This window comes from Lemur catta, chromosome X (genome assembly GCF_020740605.2).
Source record: "Lemur catta isolate mLemCat1 chromosome X, mLemCat1.pri, whole genome shotgun sequence".
Classification (NCBI taxonomy): Eukaryota; Metazoa; Chordata; class Mammalia; order Primates; family Lemuridae; genus Lemur; species Lemur catta.
The window spans coordinates 66,646,358-66,670,578 of NC_059155.1; the positions used below are offsets into that span (position 1 = coordinate 66,646,358).

The 24,221-nt window shown below is 46.6% G+C and overlaps 1 protein-coding gene across 2 annotated transcripts in view; it reads right to left on the minus strand.

The window, feature by feature from the left end:
• CLCN4 (chloride voltage-gated channel 4) overlaps nucleotides 1-24,221 on the minus strand; it is an 80,420-nt gene that overhangs the window by 55,316 nt on the left and 883 nt on the right. Inside the window, exon 2 of one of the 2 annotated variants that reach the window (XM_045538930.1) lies at nucleotides 23,103-23,363. The exons of the other annotated variant lie outside the window; for it this stretch is intronic. The gene's annotated coding sequence lies outside the window, so the exon portion shown is untranslated. The remainder of the gene's footprint in view (nucleotides 1-23,102; nucleotides 23,364-24,221) is intronic. 2 annotated transcript variants of the gene reach the window in all.

A 24,221-nucleotide genomic window follows, 5' to 3' on the forward strand; every position in this document is an offset into this window, starting at 1 on the left:
AGCCAAGCCCCACATGGATTGACTAGGAACCATGGGGAGGAACCCTCGAGCTCTTAACAGCAGCCTGGGAGTGCAGCTGCAGGTCAGGCAGACTAAGAGCATGGCTCCAGGTCAAGCAGCTTGTTTCTCTCAGCCTGAACCAGCTGGGCTAAGCACAATTTCTCTGCCCTTTTTTCCTTACAATACCACTGTGTATGTCCTGTTATTGTAACCATAAAAATAACACAAGCTGTATCAGTTATCTATGGCTGACACCAAAACACAGTGACTTAGATAGTAACAATCATATCTTTCTCTCTCCTGGTACTGGGGTTTGACTGAACTCAGCTAGACTGTTCTAACCCAGGGTATTTCACAAATTTTCAGTCAGACAGGGGCTGGGGCTGCAATCATCTGAAGGCTTGTTTACTAACACATCTGGTGCCTGGGCTGGGAGATTCAACAGCTGGACACTAGAACAGCTGGGGCTCCCCGGGCATCTCTCTCTCTCCATGTGGCATCCCCATGTGGTCTCTCAAGCATGATGACTTTGGGTGGCACAACTTCTCACCTAGAGGCTCTGGGCTCCAAAGCAAGTGCATCGACAGAGAGCCCAGGCAGAAGCTGTACCAGCTTGCATTGCCCAGCCTCAGAAGGCAGGCAGCATCCCCTTGCCACATGCTATTCATTAAGACAGTCACAAAAGCCCACCCAGATTCAAAGGGAGAAGAAGTAGACTCCGCCTCCTGATGGGGGAATGACAAGGTTCTAGAAGAGCATCCAGAAGTCAGAAGTATCACTGTGGCTATTGTTTTAAAATACAACCCACCACCAATTTACAAAAAAATCCTGGCAAATACAGAAAAGAAAAGTATTGAGAAGAAAATAAGGATTACCTGTCATCATACCCTAGAGAACTGCTGTAACATGTTGGCATATTTTCTTCATGGATATATTGTAAAACAAATTGGCAGTATAGTATATCTGCTTCTGTAATATTGTGCTTTTCCCCTCTATATTCTGAGCATTTATCACAAAAGAGGCAGCACCATTTATTGGTTGAAAACACAGACTCTGGAGTAGCACTGCTTGGGTTCAAACCTCAGCTCTGCCACTTTCCCAGTGTGTAACCTCAAGCAAGTTGCTAACCTGACTGTGCCTCAGTCTCCTCATCTAAGAAGTGGGGATTGATGGGGATTGTAAAAGCACCTGCCTCAGGGTATTATGACAAAGACTGAATGAGCTGACATTAGTAAAGTACTTTGAGCCTGGCTTGTGGTTAGTGCTTCATGAATGTTTGTTAGAACAAAAAGCATGTTTCATGAAAACACACTTTTCCTTACCACCCTGCATGTTGTCTAATTATAAAGTTTATCTGATCACCCTGCTGGTGTCTGTAGCTGACACAGGGACCTGACGGACTCCAGTTCTGCTCAAGGAGACCACAATAGTCCAACTGAGCTTTTGAGGAACCTTCTGTGGGCTTCTGTTTACCAAGAATCAGTGAGGCCACTCACACATGAATCTATGTCTGACATTTTAAATATCTTTCCCTAAAAGCTCCTCAAAAGTGTTTATATTTATTAGAGACTGTTTTCTTTCAAATCTGAAATACCTCTATTCAAAGTGGCAAGACCAGTAACCAAGAGATTTGTGTGACTCCCCAGTCTGGCTGGATGATCTCAGCTGACCCTCGCCACCCCCCTCTCAAAAGCCTGGGTCCTAGAATGGGCCATTTCTCAGGTGATGCTCAGCATATGACACAGAGACTGAAACTGAATACCAGCCCCTTTCACCTTCTCAGGGATGAGCCAATCTTTTTTCATTAATCAAACTATTTGTCTCTGTCACAGATAATATTTAGGCCTGTGGGACTTTCCAGACATTTCAGAGCTATCTTTGCTGCCAGATGTTTTTATCAGTCATTACAGAACAGAAAATCATAAGAAATATACTCTGGGCCAGGCGCGGTGGCTCACGCCTGTAATCCTAGCACTCTGGGAGGCTGAGGCGGGAGGATCACTTGAGGTCAGGAGTTCAAGACCAGCCTGAGCAAAAGTGAGACCCCGTTTCTACTAAAAACAGAAAAATTTGGCAGGTGTGGTGGCATGCACCTATAGTACCGGCTACTCAGGAGGCTGGGGCAGGAGGATCGTTTGAGCCCAGGAGTTGGAGGTTGCTGTGAGCTAGGCTGACACTACGGCACTCTAGCCCAGGCAAGAGAGCAAGACTGGAAGACAAGACAAGAAAGACTAGACCAGGGAAGGGGAGGGGAGGGGACGGGGGAAGGAGAGGCGAGGAAGGGGGAGAGGAGGGGAGGGGAGGGGAGGGGAGGGGAGGGAAGGGAAGGGAAATGAAATAATAAAATAAAAAAATAAAATAAAATAAAATAAAATAAACCCTTCAGCATCAGTGAAATTAAAAACTTTGAGATACTCTGATCATCTCACATCCTCAAAAAGGGAACCCCTCAAAAGCTATCAAGATATCTGAGATCATTATTGCCCTTGGCACTTAGAAGGAAGAGCCAAAAAGTTTAATCCAGAAGAGATTGATAAATATATACAAAAAGCAACCTGCAGGTAAGCAATGGAGTCTGGCAGTGACCAGCAAGGAGCCGACAGTCCATGCTTGGCCACGGGAATGTGGCTACTACAAAGATTCCCGTTTCTCCCCAGTCAGACCAAAGGAAAACAGACATTAGGGAAACAGGGCTAAGGTTGAGCATAATCACAGGAAAAGTCCAGGAAGCAAGTTATCTATGATTTTTCAGTTTGTCCTGTTTTTCTGGGAACTGCAGTTTTAGTAAACAAAAAAGTAGCAAAATTAATATGCCCATTTTAGCTATATTCTAGAAACTGCTCTGCCCTACTCAACTGGCCTGGATCCAGAGGACGGGTCTGGATTGCCTGGTGGAAAAGTCACCCTTTCCCCTGTCAACCTTCAAGTTACCTGCACTTGGAAGAGCAGCAGAAAGAGCAGTCCCAAAAAGAGCCGGACTGTGGCAGCAATCTGTTTATTTTAAGCGTTTTTTTTAGAGGTAGTTCACATACCATAAAATTCACCTTTTCAAAGTGTACAATTCACTGGTTTTTAGTATATTCCCAAGATTGTACAACCATCTTCATCGTCCAACTCCAGAACATTTTCATCCCCCTAAAAGCAACCCCTACCCATTAGCAGTCACTCCCCTCTCCCAGCCCCCGGTAACCACTAACCTGCTTTCTGTCTCTATGGATTTGCCTGTTCTGGACATTTCATAGAAATGGAATCATACAATAGGTGGCCTTTTGCATCTGGCTTCTTCTTTCACATATAATGGTTTTAAGGTTTTTCCATGTTGCAGCATGGATCAGTGTTTCACTCCTTTTTCCTGCTGAATAAGACTCCACTGTGTGGCCATATCACATTTTGTTTATCCATTCATCAGCTGACGGCCATGTGGGCTGTTTCTACTTTGGGACTATTATGACCAATGCTGTTATGAACATTTGTGTACAAGTCTTCATATAGACATGTTTTCATTTCTCTTGGGTAGATGCCTAGGAGTGCAGTTGCTGGGTCAGGTCAAGGTTAAACTCCATGTTTAACCTTCCAAGGAGCTGCCAGACTGAAATCACTTTTGTTGAGTAAGCTTCTCATCGAAGTAAACATCTATCCATAAAAATGCAAAAATCACAAATGTACAGCTCCACAAATTTTCGCAAAGGGAATGCCCCCCACGTGATCAGCACTCAGATCAAGGGACAGAATGTGAGCAGCTCCCAGTCCCTGCACCACCCCTGAGGGTGACCACTGCCCTGACCCTCACACCAGACATTACTGTTGCCTGTTTCTCAACTTTAAATGAATGAAACCTTTTGTTTGCAGCTTCTTCTGTTCTACATTATGTTGGAAGATCTATCCATGTTGTTGAGTGTAATTACTGTTTCTCTGTTTGTTCATTTTCTTTGCCCTATAACAGGGATCAGCAAACATTTTCTGTTAAGGGCCAGATAGTAAATCTTTAAAGCTTTGCAGGCCATGCGGTCTCTGTCGGGACCGCTCAACTCTGCCATTGTCATTGAAAAGCAGCCTGAGACCATGCACACATTAATGACTGGGGCTGTGTTTCAATAAAACTTTATTTATGGACACTGAAATCTAAATTTTTTATCATCATCATATGTCACAAAAATTATTCTTCTTTTGGTTTTTTTCAACCATATAAAAGTGTAAAAAACATTCTTAGCCCACGAGCCGTACGAAAGCAGGCAGTGAGAGGGATTTGGCCCGTGGGATGATGTACTTTGCCAACTCCTGCTCTACAGTGTTTGACTGTGGGAATAAGCCCCAGTGCAGTTATCCACTCTACTGAGGATGGACACTTAGGTAATTTCCCATTTGGAGCCATTATGCAGTGTGCGGCCATCATCAGTTACACACGCCCATAAAACACTGTGGTCGAAGACCTTCCACCTGTTCCCTGCCCTCTCTGCCCAGCAGTGGCCAGGTGCCATAGAAGCCACCTAGTTTTATGCCAGTACTCCTCTCCCAAATCAGACCATGTCATATTATTTGCCAACTTGCTCTATCAGCTAATCCCCAGATGACTTGGACAGATGGAATATAAAGTCCTAATTCAGAGTAAAAGATTAAAAGTCTCCAATGAGCAAGGAAGGCCAGCCCCCCCAGGGGTAAGGACCAGCAGTATCCTCAGCCAACGTGGGCACAGTGGAAACTGCTACTAAAATCTCCTCCGGGTCTCATGAGCCTTTCTGACAAGCTGTTCTTGCCACCTCCTTCCTGTCCCCTCATAGTAACTAACCTGATAGTCAGGAGCTAGCAAATGTTTCTGCAAAAAGCCAGATGGGAAATATTTTCAGCGTTTCAGGCTATACAGTCTCCCTTGCAATTACTGAACCCTGCCATTATAGCGCAAAGCAGCCACAGCCAGTATGTAAATGAAGGGGTGTAGCTATGTGCTGATAAAACTTTATTTATAAAAACAAGCTGGATTTGGCGTGCTGGCTGTGGTATGCCAGCCCTTGCTTTACACCACAAGCATTTATTGGACATCTGCTACCTGCCAGGCCACTGTCCAAGGCACCAGAGCTACTGGAACATTTACAATTCTCACCTCCCAACAGAACCCTGCAAACAAATCATCGTGATTCACTGAGACAGTACAAACATAATAAATAAGTAGCCACAGCTATTTAAGGGAAGGAATGAGATCCCAGAAACGCAACTAAAGGACCTTGCTAGCAACATTTCAACTTTAAAGCTTTGGAAAAATAAAAAGTAGTTCCTATTACACACATACACACATTCTCTCTCTCTCTCTCTCTCTCTCTCTCTCTCTCTCTCTCTCTCTCTCTCTCTCTCTCTCTCTCTCTCTCTCGTCTCTCAGGTTTCTATGAGACTTTACAATCAGAAATGTTTCTCCAACTAATTAGCTATTCTAATTATTCAAGATTCCTGATGCCTTAGCTCAGGAATAAAAATACCATCAAGCCAGGTGTAGTGGAGCACACGTGTAGTCCCAGCTACTCAGGAGGCTGAGAGAGGAGGATCACTTGAGCCCAGGAGTTTGAGACTACAGTGAGCTATGATGATGCCACTGCACTCTAACCCAGACAACAGAGAGAGACCCTATCTCAAAAAAAAATCATACCATAGTGCTAACAAAGTGTTCAAGGTCATAATAGCCAGAGGTTACCATAGTGTTTACAGGACACCATACCATAATAGCCAGAGGCTACCAAGGTCATAATAGCCAGAGGTTACCATAGTGTTTACAGGACACCATACCATAATAGCCAGAGATTACCAAGGTCATAATAGCCAGAGGTTACCAAGGTCATAATAGCCAGAGGTTACCATAGTGTTTACAGGACACCATACCATAATAGCCAGAGATTACCAAGGTCATAATAGCCAGAGGTTACCATAGTGTTTACAGGACACCATACCATAATAGCCAGAGGTTACCAAGGTCATAATAGCCAGAGGTTACCATAGCGTTTACATGAAAAGCATGAGACACAACAGAAATTTTAGAACCACACAGCCAGAGGAGAGGACCCAAAGACATCAAGTTCAGAGATAGGCCTTGGTCAGGTGACATCTAAAATTAAACACCCCAAAAACTTCATTTCTTACAGATTTTCCAGAAGCTCCAATGACTAATCAGCCTTTATAAAGTTCCTTTTCTTACACAACCTACGTGGATTACAAGAGGCGCTGAGCTCAGGGGCTGGTGTCTGCTGGCTGCCAGCTCCTTGGTGCTGTCCAATCCTCTAAAGGCCTCTGGTCTCAGAGGGTGGTCCACTGCAGCACGTGGCCACCAGGGGCTGTTCCCTGGAGTCCACTAGCTCAGCTCCTGCTGGTCCAGCAAGCATGTGCCAGGAACGCCTCTGCCCTTCTTCATCTCACTCCAACCTGGAACTCCCAGGCCAACTCCTCCCTACCCTGCCCTGCCCCACTGCCATCCCGCCCTCAGTTTTTAGACTTTAGCCAGAGCTCTAGTGCCAATAGTGCTGAAGTGGAGAAATTCTGCCTTAATCCAAAATGGATCAAATGAGACTTTCAGGCATTTCTCTGTAAGGGATATATTTGGGGTGACCTTTGAACTATGTGGAACCACAGGTCGTTCTCCCCAACAAGGGTTTCCATAGTGGGCAAGCTCCGTTTTAGAGCCATAGTGCTCACCAGGGGTGACTGTGTCCCCCAGGGGATGCTTGACAATGCCTGGAGGCATTCTTGGTTGCCACAGCTGAGAAGAGGGCTGCTACTGGCATCGAGTGGGTAGAGGCCAGAGATGTTGCTCAGCATCCTGAATGCACAGGACAGCCCCACAGCAAAGAATGGTCCAGCCTGGATGTCAACAGTAACAGGTTGAGACACCCTGAGAATAAACAAGCAACAGCTGCAGAGGCCTTGAAAACAAATCATGGTTCCAGCCCCAAGCCCAGGTTCCCTGGGTTCCATCAAATGCTATGTCACCTAGAGCAGCGGTGACCAGCATTCCCACATGTCAGTGTGACCCACACGTCAATGTGCGTCTGAATACCCTAGGCACCTGGGTCAAGCACAGGTGCTGACGCAGCAGGTGTGGGGCAGGGCCTGCGACTCCCCATTTCTTACAAGCTCCCCCAGCCAGGCTGACACTGCCAGATTGACACCTACTGACACCGCAGGTCTGCAGGCCACACTTTGAATGGGGAGGAGGTAACAAATAAAAAAAAGAGACAGGGCAAAGTCAGAAATCTGGGGAGACAGGTGGGAGCAGAGGATAGAGAAAGAGCCAGGAGAGAGAGGAGATTAAGAAGTCACGGGCAGAGGCAGAGGCGTGGGAAGCTGAAGAAGGAGAGCTTCGGGGGGATGTGGTCAGCAGGGCCAGGCTGGAGCTTCTGGAAAGCCCGCCACTCAGGCTTGCCAGGCAGATGAAGCAGGGCTCTGGGGCAGAGTCCAGGCAGTGGCAACTTCTTTTTTAAATTTCAGATTATTACGGGGGCACAAAAATTGTGGTTACATAATTTGCTTTTGTACAGTTTGAGTCAAACTTATAACTGTGCCCATCACCCAGACAGTGCTCACTATACCCATTAGGTGTGAATTTCCCCATCTCCTCCACCCTCCTCCCACCTGTTTGATTTCCGTTGAGTTTTACTTCTATATGTGCACATGAGTGCTGATCCATTAGCTCTAATTTAGTATTGAGGACATGTGGTGTTTGTTTTTCCATTCTTGCAATACTTCACTTAGAAGAATGGTTTCCAGTTCCATCCAGGTTGTTACAAAAGATTATTAGTTCACCATTTTTTATGGCTGAGTAATACTCCATGGTATACATATACCACATTTTATTAATCCACTCATGGATTGATGGTCACTTGGGTTATTTCCACATCTTTGCAATTGTGAATTGTGCTGCTATAAACATTTGACTACAAGTGTCTTTTATAAAATGTCTTTTTGTCCTTTGGGTAAATTTCTAGCAGTGGGATTACTGAATCAAATGGTAGGTCTACTTTTAATTCTTTGAGGTATCCCCATATTACTTTTCATAGAAGCTGTACTAATTTGCAGTCCCACCAACAATGTATAAGTGTTCCTTTCTCTCTGCATCCACGCCAGCATCTGTTGTTTCAGGACTTTTTGATAAAAACCATTCTCACTGGAGTTAGGTGATATCTCATTGTGGTTTTGATTTGCATTTCCCGGATGATTAGAGACATTGAGCATTTTTTCATATGTTTGTTGGCCATTGGTCTATCTTCACTTGAAAAGGTTCTGTTCATGTCTTTTGCCCACTTTTTAATGGGGTTGTTTGATTTATTTATTTATTTATTGCTGATTTGCTTATTTGTAGATTCTGGTTATCAGCCCTTTATCGGATGTATAGCATGAAAATATTTTCTCCTATTCTGTAGTTTTCACAACAGCAACAAAGAAAATAAAATACCTAGGAATATATATAACCAAGGAGGCAAAAGACCTCTACGGGGAAAACTATAAAACATTGAGGAAGGAAATCGCAGAGGATGTAAACAAATGGGAAAATATATCATGCTCACAGATTGGCAGAATCAACGTTGTTAAAATGTCTATACTACCCAGAGTGATTACAGATTCAATGCAATCCCATTAAAATACCAACATCATTTTTCACAGATCTAGAAAAAATAATTCTACACCTCATATGGAACCAGAAAAGACCCAGTTATAGGCAAAGCAACCTTGAGCGAAAAGAACAAGCAGCGACTTTTAAAACTCCCTAGGTGCTGTCAGTGTGCAGCCTCGGGTGAGAAGCTGACTCTGGCCTGGACAGGGCATGAATCCCTTGTGGGTCTCATTAAACTGCAGATCCTGATCCTGGAGGGTGGCAGTGGGGCCAGAGACTCTCCATTTCCAGGAGGCTCTGGGAAGACTGGTCTGCAGCTGGCAGTTAGCAGGGCATCGGAGATACCAAGAGAGGAAGCGAGAAGGCAGCCAGCCTTAAGGGGAAGAGGGCAGCCTTGCAGTTAGTTGCCTTTAAAGAATGTCACCTCGGTGCAAGGCCTGCATTACCATGTCCTCATCAGACTGTCTAATTTCACTTCTTCCTGCTCCAGGCTCAACCCTTCCCCCCAGGCCCTCCCCAAGGGCAGCCAGGCCTGCTGGGCCCCTGCTCCCAGCTCTCCACTCCGTTCTCTGGCAGGCGGGTAACAGGAGCTTAAATCCAAGAGGGATGCCCACTGCCTCTCCTCAGATCTGCTTCCCTGTGCATATAACGTGCCACACCTGAGGAAGACAATCCAATGCAAATTAAAAGCTATCTTCAAATTATACAACAGAGCACTGTTCTCTTAATTTGTTCATGTGGACAGAGGAAAAAACATTTTCTGCCATGACTGTTTGAGGCTATAGCAAACATTTTTATCTGCCTATTCATGCTGCTCAGAATTGAAAGATTCAAAGTGGAAATTTAAAACATAAAAAACGTACCAGGATTTTCTGCCCTGGAAATGCTCTCTCTCTCACACACAGACACATAACACGCACACGTACACTTTCCCATCCCTCCGATGGCAGACACCAGAAGGAGGTGTCTATCTGTGGCTCTCTCAGCACCTCCAGGCCCAGCAATGTCCTATACCAGGCATTCCTGCCACACCCCAAGGAAGTTAGAGGGACACCTCGACCTTGGTCTCTTCACCCACAGTTGTAATACTGCCTCATGACCACATGCACATGAACTGCCCTGTATACATGGCTTTGTTGTCCCCACCCAATTCCTAGAATAACTACGGTATCCTATGCTGCCAGTGCCCCACTCATATCATTCAAAACCTTCTGGTAAGCTCCGCCTAGTTTCCAACCGTATCTCTGTGCCTGAGGCCATTGATATAGGACCCACAGAAGGTGGCTCTACTCACACAGCATGCCTGAAGTGCATTACTGGGAGTAGGTATTAACTGATGACTCTCAAGACCTAGTGTATACATTAACCCCAACTCACTTGTCCCTTGAATGGGATAACTCCAAGGCATATGCTTTGGTATCTATGCAGAAAACACTTAACATAGCAGGCCTGGGACTGCTCTCCTTAGAAAGGCCTGCTTGCATCTGGGAACCTGGATTTCAGGAGGGCTCCCACCATTCCCAGAATCAATAAGAATGGTACACTGTGCCTAAACTGTTCATTCAAATAATGTGATTTGAGCTGAATGCCCACTTTCCTTCTGGGTGTCTGGAATTTTGATATGTGCTAGGCAGAAGGTGCCTATGTGACCAGCCCCTAAAAAAGCCCTGGGTGCTGAGTCTCTAAGGAGCTTCCCTGCTGGACATTTCACATGTGTTGTCTCAATCATTGTGGGAGGAATTAAGCACATTCTGTGTGACTGCACTGGGAAGGCACTCTCGGAAGCATGCGCCTGGTTTCCTTCAGACTTCACCTGGCGCCTTTTCCCTTTGCTGAATGGCTCTGTATCCTCGCACTATGATAATCACAGCCATGAACACAGCATGTGCTGAGCCCTGTGAGCCCTCCTAGGGAATCGCTGGACCCAAAGGTGATCCTGGGGGCCTGTGACACAGCAAGTCCATTTCCTAGAGCTTCCCAAGTGTGGCGTTAAGCTCCAGTTGCCCACTGTGTGAGCTGCATTAATAGCCCAGCCTCTAATGGCTGCCTTCTTTTCCTGGTGTCACTTCCCCACGCACTCCCAGGAGTCCCTGCACCTCCCAACTAAACTCTCTGCACGGACTGGAAACCTTGTCTCAGGTTCCACTTCTGAGAGAACCCAAATGAAGGCAGTGTCGCATGGCATTTTATAGTTCACCAACCAGTGATGCCTTCACCTGTGTAAAACTCATGTGAGTGATCTTTATGGCCCACACAAATATAGGCAAAATCTTTGTGACATAGGGCTAGGCAAAGAGTTACTAGGAATGATACCAAAAGCACAATCCATAAAAGAAAAAAATCGGTTAAATTCTCCTAATGGGCAAAGTAAAAATGTCCCTCCATGTAAGAATTCAGAAAAACTCCCTGATATTATCGTTTAATGATTGCAATGGATGATCAGTCCCCCAGCAAAAGGAAGCAAGCTGTGTTGAGGCTTCTGGCAACTGAGAAACCAACCACCTGAGCACCAAAATGGCCTGCCGTAGGCTCCCAACAGAACACTGACTGGTAGCTGCCGGAACACAGATCGCCAGGCTCCACCCTCAGAGTTTCACATTCAGCATGTCTGGGGTGGAGCCAGGGAATCTGCATTTCTACCAAGCTCCCAGGGAGGCTGCTGCTGCTAGGGGCTGCACTTTGAGAGCCATTGCCTAGTGTAACCTTTTGTTCCTTTCCTAGTTCGCACTCTATTTCATTACCTGCATCCTGTCCATTGTGTTTTAATCATTAATATTTTTAATATCAATCTTATTTATAAACTGCATTTTGTTGGAATAATTATTTACAAACTTGCTTCCTCCCATATTTGACTGAGAGCTCCTTGAGGGCAGAGGCCTGTGTGACTCATCTCTATTTACTATCTGCACCTGCATGAAAAGAAGTGTTTGCTGAACCCTGCTACCAAAAAAGCTTAGCCAGCCACATATACCCACCTCTATTCTACAAAAAGTGTTACTAATACTATAGCCATCTCTAGGTATAAAACTCTACCAAGCAGCCAGCTAAATGCTTTGGACGTCACTGCATAGACACACTCAAGAATCGATATAAGAAAGATGTTTTATCTGCACATATATAAAGGACAAAAGACTAATAAACCAAACTGAAGTCATTGGACATGTAAAATGTGAGTGATTTTGCAACATGCACTGACATTCTTCAGTTTTATAATTTGTGGCAATGCATGTCTGAAGGGCATAACTTGCTTTTACCCACTGTTTTTTTTTTTTTTAACTTCTGAATTCATCTTGATTTTTCTCTTACTACTTTTTACCCATAGTGGCTGACAAACAGAGACAGGTATCCTCCTAAGTGCAGCAAGTGAGCATCTATCTGGCTGATAACCAACCACATAGAATCACTAGGGCCCCAGGGAGTGGACTTTGAACCCCCAACAGAGGCTAAGAGCACCACAATCTGGCAGTTCCTTGAGCAGCCCTGCAAGACAAACCCTTCTTCACCATTCTTATCCAAGTGAAGGAGGTGAGAGCTCAGGAGGGAAGTTGGCTTAACAATCCTTTAAGCTCTCAAGAAGTTTCTCTAAAATAAATTTTGATAAGCTGACCAGAACATTCATTATAGGAACTCCTGTTCTACACAAAGATTTAAACTATTAAACTTTTGTTTTTTTTGAGACAGAGTCTCACTCTGTTGCCCAGTCTAGAGTGCCGTGGCATCAGCCTAGCTCACAGCAACCTCAAATTTCTGGGCTCAAGCGATCCTCCTGCCTTAGCCTCCGGAGTAGCTGGGACTACAGGCATGCGCCACCATGCCCGGCTAATTTTTCTATATATATTTTTAGTTGTCTATATAATTTCTTTCTATTTTTAGTAGAGACAGGGTCTCACTCTTGTTCAGGCTGGTCTTGAACTCCTGAGCTCAAACAATCCGCCCGCCTCGGCCTCCCAGAGTGCTAGGATTACAAGCGTGAGCCACCGTGCCCGGCCTAAACTATTAGACTTTAATCCCAGAGATATAAGAAGCTCAATGAACCCCAAGCACAAAAAAAAAAAATGAGGAAAACTACACCAAGGCATATCATAATCCAATTATTTAAAAAACTAATGAAAAAGAGGATATCTTAAAAGCAGTGAGAGAAAAAGACACGTTACATCCAGGGAAACTTATTACACTACAAACAACTATGAAGATGAACGAAGTAGAAGTACCAATCCATCCAGCTCCCAAACCTATGTCAACTGAAAAAAAGGAGAGGAGACAAAAAAAGAAGCCACAAAGGAATCCATGGTCCCATTACGGTAAGTTTCAAACAAGCAAAACGAATCTGTGGAGTTATTCAGAACAGCAGTTACCCTTGGAAAGGGACATGAGGGTGGCTGGGAGCTGGTCATGTTCTATTTCTGGAGCTGGGCACTGGTTACCCAGGTGTGTGTACCTTGTGAAAATTCATCAAGCTGCACACTTACACTTTATGCACTTTTCTGCATATATATTTCAATTACAAATTTACTAAAGGCAATCCACATAGCCATCAGCTAGAATTAAATCACACTGCCTCACTTTACAAGTTAGGTTTTTCATTGGCATGCTGCAATATTCCTTTGAAGTGCCTGTGAAATACTTTCTCTCTTAAAATACACATTGCACCCCCTCTTATAAAAATGACCTCCCATTGAAACAATTCAGGTCAGAAGTCTGGAATCTGACAAAGCAAAGGCACTGGAGCTGGCACCCCCACACAGCGTCACAGGCTGAGGCATGTTTCGCTGGCACTGGAGGAAAAGGGGCTGCTCAGAGAGAAAATGTCACCCCACACTTGCAAATGCTGGGGGCTTGAAGCAATGGCCAGACTGACGCCATTGGCATTTGGGGGCTATTTTACTAAAGTCTCCAGGCTATGAAGACAGACACGCAGACACATATTTTTGTGAAATATAGACAGTTACCTGTTTATTTAAAAAACAATGTACCCAAACTCATCCTTGATATGCCCTAACTTACAGTCAATATACCTAAACCTTGCATGGAGCTCCTCTCCTCCCCAACCCAGGAGACAGAGAGAGAGCGAGAGAGAGAGAACACCATGAACAAATATGGAACAATCAGATAAAAGTGGAGCTTCAGAAGGGGCCAAAGGAAGGCAGCCACGCCACAGCCTAGGGAGCTGACCCTCCCCTCCCAGAAAACCCTGGACGCTTACAGTTGTATTGGTTATCTAACTCAGCATAACAAATCACCCCAGAGCTTAGCAGCTTAAACTGATAAACATTTATTATCTTTCACAGTTTCTGTCGTTCAGGAATTTGGGAGCAGCTTGGTTGGGTGCGTGTGACTCAAGGTCTCCCAGGAGGTTATGGTGAAGATGTCAGCCAGGGCACAGTCATCTGAGAGGTGACGGGGCCCAGATGATCCACTTCTAAGGTGACTCCTCACAAGGCTAGCAAGGTGCTGCTGGCTGTTGGCAGAAGTCCTTGGTTCCATCCCATCTGGGCACCCCCACAGGACTGCTTGAGTGTCCTCCTGATATGGCAGTTGGCTTCCTCCAGAGAGGGTGATCCGAGGGAGCAGAGCAGAAGTAGGAGAGTCTCTAACGATCCAGCCTGAGAAGCCACCCACCATCGCTTCCACAGTGTCCTATTGGTGACACAGGTCAGCCCTGAATGGTTCAATATGGGAGAGGACCGTGCCTGGGCATGAACAGCTGGAGGCAGGACCATGGGGGCCCATCTTGGGGACCGGATCAACACCAGTCAAAGCTTTTCACCTCCCTTTTCTTTCCTGCCTGAAACCCCAGCAATTTCAAATTCATTTGAGATCAGAGTCTTGCTTTTAAAAAGGCAGACACCTTCAGGATGGCGAAGGGGCCATGATTCATTCACCTCTTCCAGCTAATCCTCTGAACACCAGGCTGGGCTCCCCAGAGGGGAGATGACGGGGAGGCATTGCCAATGACAGGAGCCCACTGGTGGCCAACCAGCAAGGGCTAAGGGCCACAGGACCAGGGAGTTTCAAAGAAAGGGAAGCTCAGAGCAAAAGTACATGCAGAAAGAAACTGCCTGTTCCAAAATTTCACCTTGAGGCAGAGACACTTCCTCCTCCCACTTCCTCCCTGGCCCCAGCACCCTCCTTCCTACAATCTGGCCAGCTGGGGCGTGACCATGGCAGGTTCCTACAGCCCCGGGGCCACACAGGTAACCCTCCCATTTAGAAACTCAGCCAGTAGGAAACAGGATGAGGCCAACCGCATGTGCCTGGGTGATGCAATGGACTCGGCGTTCTCACACCCCTACCCTGGGGTTGGAGAGTGGGGCCAGGAGGGCCCAGTGTTGCTGGTGCCAAGGGCAAGGATTTAGAATTTCCCCAGAGCCTCCTTCCCATAATAATGTAACAACAAGCTTGGACAGGGCTCGAGGTGTGCCAGGCACCATTCTAAGCACTTCACATATATTAAGTCGATAGGGCTCCTGACACTCTAGGAATGAAGTACTGTCACCTGCAGGCCCATGTTACAGATGAGCAAACTGAGGCAGAGGAGAGGTTAAGTCGCACAGACAGTGAGGGGGGAGCTGGATCAAGCCCAGGCCCGAGGGCCTCCCTCCACTCCAGCTGGGCAGGCCTCTGTCATCTCACAACCCGAAAGCTACTGGCTTCCATCAAGAGGGCCACGCTGCTCCTAAACTGTGCCAGAGAGCTTCATTAAAGGCACCTGGGCTGCCCTCTGCCCTCCCGGGCAGGGAAGGCTCACACACCCACTGAAAACGCTGCTGTATGAGTTTGCTAGGGCTGTCCTCACAAATGCCACAGACTAGGCGGCTCAGGTAACAGAAATGTGTCATCTCATAGCTCTGGAGGCCAGAAGCCTGAGATCAAGGTGTCAGCAGGGCTGGTCCCTTCTGAGGGCTCTGAGGGAAGGATCTTTTCCAGGCCTTTCTCTTCTCCCTACATCTCCTCACGTGGTCTTCCCTCTGCATCTGTCTGTGTTTAAATTTCTTCTTCTAATAAGGACACGAGTCATACTGGGTTAGGGCCCACCGAATGACCCCATTTCAACTTGGTTACCTCTGTAAAGACCCTATCTCCAAATAAGGTCACCTTCTGAAGTACTGGGGATTAGAACTTCAACATATGAATCTGGGGGGGACACAATTCCACTCCTAGGAGCTGTAAAGACAGTGCTGCCGGGAAACACCCCCCCGTGATCCTCAGTCTCCTGGGGCCTCCTCAGACTGGCCTTCCTTGACCATTTGCCGACAGGTTTCTCTCCACAACAACCTATTCATATTTTCTGCTTACCTGAGGAACACTCCCTCATGGATAAAAACGATTTAAGTAGACACCCATGACAAGCAACTTTGTGAAGGTGAAACGCAGGAAGGCATCACAGCCAGCTTTGATGTGTTCCCCTGGTGTCCTTAGACTGGCCGCGGCGAAGAGAACAAGGCGCTGTGGCCAGGTGAGGGCTGACATTTCAGTCAGTGCGCATGTCTGGGGAAAGGGGTGCCAGCGCGAGGCATGACTCAGCTAGGAGGAAAAATAACCCGCCTGTCACTGTGGTGGTTGGAGCTCCTATCTGCTAACCACAAAACCCTTTTAACCCAACCAGCGCCTCCAAGCGCTACGGTGGAGGGAAAAAAATAACTCTCACATGTAGCCAAAGAAACCAGAAGGGAAACAAAGAACCAGCAGGTAGGAAAACACGGTCAGGCCACCGAGAAGCCTCGTGAAGCTGCTGGCCAAGCCCATGTGTGGGCAGCAGCGGCGGCCACAGAGATGAGCCACAGGCCACAGCGCCCAGGGCAAGGAGGTGGCTTTCCCAGGAAGGACACAGAATGAGGCACAGGGATGGCTGTCATCAACTGCCACTGATGGGATGAGGGGGACACCATCCTCAAAGGAAGACACCCACCCTGCAGTCTCATCCCTGGTGTGGGTAACGGCCTGACCCCAGCCTTCCAGACTCTCTTCAGAGGACAGGCAGTCCTAACATGTCACTCCCCAACACAAGAGCACCAGTGACTTTTCATCACACTGAGAACAATCGGGGCCGTCCCCACAACTGCCAAGTTCCCACATGGCCTTCCTCTCCCTCCCCTCTGAGCACCTTTCCCACCACGTGTTCTCTGGGCTGCTCTTCTTTGCACACAGTGACCTCCCTGCTGTTCCTCAAATGCGCCGGCCCTGCCCTGCCCTGCCTCAGGGCCTTTGGACCAGCTGTTCCTTCGGGCCTGGCCGCTCAGCCCCCTCGTGTTCATACACTGCTCTGTCGCTTCATTCAGGCACCTGCTCCAGGGCCAGCTGCTCAGAGGCCTTCTCGACTTCCCTATCTAACTGGCATTTACAGTCTATCGTTGTCCATACTTTGTCTCCTACTATATTTCGCTCAATAGCACAACCCATCAAACAGTTATTTCTTCTTTCCTCAACTCAAATGATAGTTCTGTGAGGGCATGAACCTTGTCCATTTGGTTCCACCGTGTATCCCACTGCCTACACTGGTAGGTCTCAACTGGGGGCAATTTTGTCTGCCAACGGGAATTTGGCAATGTCTGGAGACAGTTTTGGTTGTCATGACTAGGGGAGGGAGGGGGCTGCTCCTGGTATCTACTGGACAGAGACCAGGGATGCTGCTCAGCACCCTACAGTGCCCAGAACAGCCCCCATAACAAAGAATCATCCAGCTTCTGACTTCCATAGTGTCAAGGTTGAGAAACCCTGGCCTAGACACATAGCAGAGACCCAAGGAACATTTGCTGAATGAAGAAGTAATTAAGAGTGAATGAGTGAATGAATATTGAGGCTCATGTCTTACAGAAATGCCTTTGCAGTTCTCACAATATTGACGATCTTTTCTCAAGATATTACTGTTTCATTTATTTTTTCATTCAACAAATATTTAATGAGTACCTACTATGTGCTATATGCTGTGTTTACAGTACTGAATAAGGCAAACACAGATCTTGCCCTCCCAGAATCTAGGGTGGAAAAAAGAAGATTCTGTGCAGGCCATCAAGAGACCTCAGTTGTCCTGCAGCTGTCACTATCAGTCACATGACCTCAGGCAAGTCACTTGACTTCTCTGGACATCTCTTCCTCTATGCAAAATATAAAGGTGGCTTTGACTTTGAAGCTCACTTCCAACATATAAATTCTAGAGTTTTTCCATTCTTATAATACCATAATCATTGATGACAAAAGATTGGCTAATCCTCATGTCCATCGATAGGAGACTGGTTAAATAACTGACTGTCCTGTCCACACAATGGGATGTGCTGTGTGCAAAATGGTCTCCAAACATTCATAGTAAGAGAAAGACGGCATACTGAGGGCTCCCCTTTCATCTCTAAAAGTGCTATTTGTGAGAAAATGGAATGAGTTACTGCTACACGAACAACATGGATGAATCTGGAAATCATGCTGAGTGAAAGAAGCCAGATATAAAACTGCACACATTGTGTGATTCCACATGTATGGAGTTTAAGAACACACAAAAACTGTGCTGACAGAACTCAGAATGGGGGTTACCTCTTGCCAGAGAGTTTGGCTAAAGTGGGGCACGATGAGACCCTCTGCAGGTACTGGTAATGCTGTCTATCTTGATCTGTCACCAATCATATTAAGACCCATGCATTTTATTCTGTGTGAATCATATCCCAATAAAGACAAAAAAGAGGAAATCAATACATATAATTATATATATGGGGTACATTTGCACAGATAATTTCTGAAAGAATATGTCATAAAGGTATCGGTGGGTGCCTTTGGAAGGGGGATTAGAAGGCCAGGATGGGAAGGAGACCCATTCCTGGGTCTTTGTATAACCTTGAAATTTTCACTATGTGCATGTATTCCTATTTCAATGAAAAACAAGTACAAGTCATTAAAAAAAATACTTATCGGCCGGACGCAGTGGTTCACGCCTGTAATCCTAGCACTCTGGGAGGCCGAGGCGGGCAGATTGCTCAAGGTCAGGAGTTCGAGACCAGCCTGAGAGAGACCCCATCTCTACTAAAAAAAATAAAGAAACAAAGTATCTGGCCAACTAAAAAAAATATATACAGAAAAAAATTAGCCGGGCATGGTGGCGCATGCCTGCAGTCCCAGCTACTCGGGAGGCTGAGGCAATAGGATAGCTTAAGCCCAGGAGTTTGAGGTTGCTGTGAGCTAGGCTGACGCCATGGCACTCACTCTAGCCCGGGCAACACAGCGAGACTCTGTCTCAAAAAAAAAAAAAATACTTATCACAATCTATAAAGAAAACCCACCCCTGCACATAGAAGGGAAAGTCTCTCGCTAGCCACCCACTGAAGATGTGGTTAAGCGAAGGTCTAATAACAAGACCCTCCCCAGGGCCAACAAGCCAGAGTTTGTTGAGGAGGTGGGAGAACTGTCCTGTCCCCACACAGCTGCCCCTACCGGTGTGGGAGAAGAGATGAGCCATGGCCATTAAGCCCCCTTGGCCTGGTGGGTCTGGCAGGCCTCGTAGGCAGCAGGGAAGGCCAGGACCCCAGGTTAAAATACTCCCCTGGGCCTCACCCCCAGACCCACCCAATCAGAATCTCCACATGCCCAAGAGTCTACATTTCTTTTCTTTTTAAAAAACTTTTTGTTAAGAACATTTTCAATCACACAGAACGTTATACAGAAGAATCCAGCAAGCACCAGCAATCAGATCCAATTGTCCACATTTGGCCATATCTGCCTCACCCCTTTCCCTTTCTTCATTGAACTGAACCATTTAAAAGTGAACGTTCTCTCATGAGCGTACAGTGGAATTTTCCACAGGCTACAGGCACGTGATATCGCAACACATTGAATGTAGAACAAGGTATGAGAGCTCATCTGGCTTCTGTTCAGCCATAAATTGAAGGGATGTCAAAAAATGTTTACAAAAAAGAAAAGGAAAAAAGTAAACCATTGATACCATGACACTTCATCTCTACATACTTCAGCATGCATCTCCAAAAAATACGACTCTTCTACATAAACACGTGTATTAGCTATCTATTGCTGCATAACTACCCCAAACACAGCGGCAGGAAATATGTCTTATCTCCCTGTTTGTGTGTCAGATCCAGGAGTGGCTTAGCTGGGCACCTCCACTCCAGGTCTCGCAGTAGGCCGCAACCACCTCCAGGCTCAGTGGGGCAGTGGGGTTAAAGGAGCTGCTTCCAAACTCACTCACGCTGTTGATGGGTTCAAGGGCTGTTGGACCTAGGACCTCAGGTCCTCCCCACACCAGAGGGACCTTTTTCTAAGGCTGCTCACGACATGGTAGCTGTCTCGTACTGTGTGCACGATCCAAGAGAAAACACACCCAAGGCAGAAGCCAGAGTCCCTTTAGCCCCTCATCTCAGAAGCGCCATCTCATCACTGCTGCTGTATTGTAGCCATCAGAAGTGAACCACTAGGTCCAGCACAACTCAGAGGGAGAGAATTACACCAAGTTGTGGCTGCCAGGGGGTGGGGATTGCTGGGTCCATGTGAGGAGCTGCCGGTCACACCACAGATGCTCGTGTCTCATCAAAGCAACAGTAGTCTCCTCGTATCATCTAATAGCCTGTCACATCAAAATGTCTCCAAGTGTCCCTAAAATGCCTATTACACGTTTGTTCAGGCCAGGATCCAATCAGGGACCATAGGTTATATCTGGCTATTCAGTCTCTCAAGCCTTGTTTGATGTAACATACTGTACCTCCCTTTTTAAAATGTTCTTTCTTAATATTGACTGGTTGAAGAGACAAGGCCAGATGGCTCACAGAGAGCGCCAAGCCATGCCAAGGCACACAGGAGTTTGAGGCCTGCTCTGGGATGGCCTGGGTGGGGGGGGGGGGGCCTGAGGTCAGCTGCTTCCAGCTCTATCTCACTGAAAGCCAAGCCTTCCCCAGGGGGGCTTTCCTAAGCCCTCCCAGGACACCAATTTTTATGGGGCCAGGAAGGAGGACAGGGTGAGAAGGACAGAGAAAGGGAGGGAGAAAGATTGCCGATGGCAAGGGAAGGTGGGGAGGAGCACAACAAGGTCCCAGGCCTGCGGGACAAGAAGATGTTTTCTAGCCATTTCAAGCACCCCCCCCCCCACACACACACCATAACATGTCCCACACCTTGCAACGCCACTGTCAGGTCCGCTTCATGTCTCTCAGGAGTTTCCCAGCTTGCAGACCCTCTTACATCTATCTGGTCCTCCCAAAAAGCCAAGGAAGCAGGACCAGCAAGCACAGTCGGCCCCATGTGACAGATCTGGCAACAGCTCAGAGAGGTGAAACGATGCAGCCATAGTCACCCTCCCAAGTGTCTCAGCCAGATCTTTAGATCCAAGTCCTGTACTGATACTTAGAGCATGCGACCATCACTGCCCTGAGGGAGTGGCCCTGTCTCAGTCCTGAGGGCAGTTTGTGTTTGCCTCCTCCTAGCTTCAGGGCCACCGCCACCATCTTGCCCTCATCACATTCGGTGCCTGTACCAGGCGTCATCTCATTTCATCCTCACAACACCTCCGACTGGACAGTTATTTCCACCCATACAGATAAGTAAATGGACTCTCAGCTGCCAGGTCTATCCCAGGGCCAGAGATAACACGTACAGTGACATTCTCCAGGTCTGCTGAGCACGAAGTCCCAGCAGGCTTCAGCACACGTTCATCCAGTGCCTTTTTTCCCTCTTTCCCCTACACTCTCCTTTCTGCCAACCCAGCCTCCCAGCTACACACAGCATACAAACAGCACCCATCCTTGGTGATGTAAGCTATTTCTGGAAACCCACAGCATAAAAAGGCCTTCACATTGTATTTTCTAATATATACAACACTATGAATGGGGATCAGATTTGTGATCAAGGGCTCGGTATCAAACAAATCACAGGAAAATTAATTTTAGGATGTTGGATCCAGAAAAACATTTAGAGGTCATCTAAATCAGTGGTTCTCAACCAGACACAATGGAGCCCTCAGGGGACATTTGGCAATGTCTGGCGACATTTTTGGTTGTTACAACTAGTAGGGGGTAGGGATTTGCTACTAGCATCCAGTGGGTGGAGGCCAGAGATGCTGATAAACATCCTACAATGCACAGGACAGCCCCCACAACAAAGAATTATCTGGTCCCAAATACCAATGGCTGAGGTTGAGAAACCATGCCCTAAATCCCTTTGTTACATAGAGGTTGAGAAAGCTGAGACCCAAAGACACAAAGTGACTTGCCCAAGGTTACAGTCACAAAGCCAGAAGTGGAATCCAAGTCTCTGTTATATCCACCTCTATCATCTGCTTTGCTCTGTCTAGGTTTGCGCTGGGGGAGAAGAAAGGGTGGGGACCTTAATTCTTGTAACCATCTGAACCAAAGGAAGAAAACTGCCACAAAATACATTACCGAATTACTACAGCAACAACACATCAAGGTGTCCCAAACCCTGAAAGAATGGTCTTCTTCATTTATCGATGAAAATAGCATTGCTTTTCCAGTTCCCCAAAAGTTGCTGGGGGTAGGTCAAATTTATCATGATGTGAGTTACAATACGGTTTACTGACTCTAAGGCTTCCAGAGGGGGCAGGTTTTACAGGAAAGAATGCCACATTCTCCTCCTAAGGGTGCCCACACATGTCCTGGCTACAGTTTCCTTTTGACTCTGAGAAAGGAATATAAATGCAGGTTGGAAACTGGAAAATAGCCCCCACTGTCATGCAAGAACTGAAAAGTCACCTGACCCCCCCCCATCTGCCGCTGAGTCACCAGGTCCCTTCATTCAGCAAGCTAATTATTCAGCAAGGGAATTAAAAACAACACTGGGAATTCTTAGGTTTTGGTGTTATTTCCACTCCCAGCCCCTGAAAAAGATCATTTTGTTCTTAGAGATGTAGCTGTCTCTTACACTCAACATGTTATCTTTGGAGGCTGCAATTTATTTTATTTTATTGGATACTGTTATTTTTAAATCTACTTAAAACGCCTGCAAGAAAAAAAAAGAATACATCTCTGACCTACGCCCTGTAAACGCTGGAACCTTGCAAAATAATGCAAACCGATTTAGGCTGCACATCTAGTTGTTAAATTGCTAACCAAGAAGTTTCCATTCCCCGGCATGCTTTTGCTTTGAAAGAAATGAGGCTAACTACTGAGGGCCAATCACTGTGATCAGTAAACATGTCATCATTTGAGAAGCACAATGACAGTGGGAAGACAGTCGATAGGTATCTCTTAAAAGCCTCTCTCTCTCCTTAGAATGCACTCAGTGCGGTCACTGTCTTTTTCTTTCCCCTCCTGAGCAAGACGCCCTGCCTTCCTGTCTGGCCCCTGCCCGCTTTCTCGGGGTGGGCACGCCGAGCCCCAAGTCACGCGTGTGCCCGCATCAAGCCACCCCCTGCCTGGTGCATGCAGCAGCCCCAGCAGCAGCACAGCTGTGGGCGGCAGGCGCCGCCGCAGCCCGAGGCCCCGCTTTCGGTTCCCGGCGGGGAGGGGGCGGCTGCAGGCCCGCGGGCCGGGGGCGCCGAGGACGGGTGCGGCCGCCGCGAGCCCCTTACCTGCAGTGCCGCATCGCGCCGCGCGACCGCCCACCTGAACAGCATCCTAAAGCATCCTTTCTTCAGCGCGACGCCTGCGAGCGCCGTGACGTCACAGTGGGGCGGGCCCTACGCTGCCACGTGACGCCTCTGGGGCGAGGCAGGAGGTCGGCGCGGGGTCGAGGGAAAGACCCTGGAAGTCCCGGGAGGTGCGGGGCGAGTGGCCGCAAACCCTCGCTCGCTCGGGAGGGCGTTATGCTCGACGTGTGCGGCTCGCCTGGCCTTCCCCGAAGAATCACAAGACACAAACGGCACACAGGAGAAATCCAAATTATTACAGGCTCCAAGCGCCTAATAGGATTTCGAAAGAACTAGTAATAAGGGGATTATAGTGAAAGGAAATATAATGTAGTGTTTTATTTTAAAGCTAGTAATTATCAAATGCAGTGGTGAAATAAATCTATTTTGTGCAAATCAAAATGACACTTAAAATATAGCGTGCGTGGACATACTGTGCAGATGTTCAATGTTTCAATCATATATCAAATATTATATCAAATACTTTAATTCAAAGCAATTCATTATGGAATAGTATACTAATTGCACTGATGAATCATGCTTTAATTACTCCCAATAGCTGCATTGCAATATTAATTTGTATTTGCCAAAGAAAAAAATGGGACCACCACATGTATTTACTACTTACTTGAATATTTGATGACTTAAACTAAAGCACTATTGTGTTTTTCTATTACCGCATAACACACCAAAAAAAGCACTATTGCGTGAGCATGGTTGTAGTTGTGTCTGGGTTTGTTTTCTTAAACCTTCTGGCAAGGCATTTAATCTCTCAGACATGAAAGAGTTAATTTACAATAACTCATTATTTCACATTTTCTAATTTTTATCACATTCTGAAGAAGTGAGTCATTTTACTATCACAGAAAATATGCACAATGTCAACATTTCTCATTCACAAATGAAACAGCCTTGTCTAGAAAGCATTTAGAAAATTCCAACTGATCATTTTGTAAATTTGAAATAGCATGTTTCAAACTTAAGCAGTGCACATATAAACTTTTCTTTGGCCAAACCACATAAACATGTCATCATTTGAGAAGCACAATGACAGTGGGAAGA